Genomic DNA, 1476 nt, shown 5'->3' on the forward strand with positions numbered 1-1476 from the left:
GTTAGCTCCCTTCTGGCCTAGCAGCTCAATCTGGACCTTGGACAATGCTTAAAGTTACCTTCACTCTTGTCCAAGTTCTCCCAAGGTAATTCAACCGAATGCCCAAGTCCAAAAAAAAAAAAAAACAAAAAAAAAAAAAAAAGACCCACAAAGAAGGCCTTCCCTGTCTGCAATCTTGCTGCTGTTGTAGTTACAGCTGCAGGAGCTTCAAACCAATCACAACCGCTCCAGTTCTCCACTGGGATCCAGAAGTCTTCAATTGTCTCCTTCCATCTCCAAAGAGATGTTTCTGGGCAGAGCCCCCAAGCCAGAAATTCCGGGAGTCTTCTTTCCCCAATCTCACCACACCTGTTGCAAAGAGGCTGTTACTTGGCCACCATCTTGCTCCTTCTCCCTGTTTCATTTTTTCTTGTATAATTTTAGGTATAATAGTTAATTTTTAACTACTATCACTGGAGGAAAAGATGAAGTTAGGATAGAAACTGTTATACAAAATCAAAATTAGTCAATCATAAATTATGGGAAGAGTAATAATATCTCTGAAATAATATTGACAGTGACAAAATGAAAATTAATTCAATAAATATTCATTACTTAAAAAAACCAGTTTCTCCAATATATAAATAACTTAGACTTCAACTAATAAAGTAAGTAAGAAGTACAAGTGAGATTTAGTATTCTTACTACAAGTATAACAGCAATTGAATGAGTTCAAATAAAAAACAGTCTATAATTCTTCATAAAATAATAAAATATATAAAGCAGACTTTCATATTGTAATTCATAATTCTGTGACTATGTGGAGATGTAAAATACAGACAGATGGAAACAAATGAAGCCCTCTCAGTAACACTAATAAGCCAAGCAAGTTAAAACTTGCACAGGTAAATCAGAAAGGACACTACTGACTGTGTTATTGAAAATGAAATAATGGACCATAATGCAACCTGTCTGAACTTTCATAGTGACCTATGTATAACCATATTTTTCCCACTGTTTCCACATTCATCAACAGGGTGGACCCAGAGAGAAGTATTAAACTATACTCCATAACCAGGAAAACACTGAGGTTTCTCATATGATACTTTAAAATCAATTAAGATAGAAAAAAGGTTTAGTTTGGGCATGGTGGCTCATGTCTCTAATACTAGCACTCTGCAAGGCCACAGAGAATGAATTGCTGGAGCTCAAGATTCAAGACCAGCACGAGCAAGAGTAACACCCCACCTCTACTAAAAATAGAAAAACTAGAAGAGCTTAATGGCACATGCCTATAATCCCAGCTATTCAGGAGGTTGAGGCAAGAGAATTGCTCAAGCCCAAGAGTTTGAGGTTACTGTGAGTTATGATACCATGGTATTTTACCTGGGGCAACTGAATGAAACTCTGTCTCAAAAAATAAATAAGTAAATAGAAAGTTTAGATTAATTCCACATTCTTCTCAATGACTAGTCCCACCATATACTTAAAGTGGAA

The sequence above is a fragment of the Otolemur garnettii genome, unplaced genomic scaffold (assembly GCF_000181295.1).
Source record: "Otolemur garnettii isolate 467f Iridium unplaced genomic scaffold, OtoGar3 scaffold00265, whole genome shotgun sequence".
NCBI classification, from domain to species: Eukaryota; Metazoa; Chordata; class Mammalia; order Primates; family Galagidae; genus Otolemur; species Otolemur garnettii.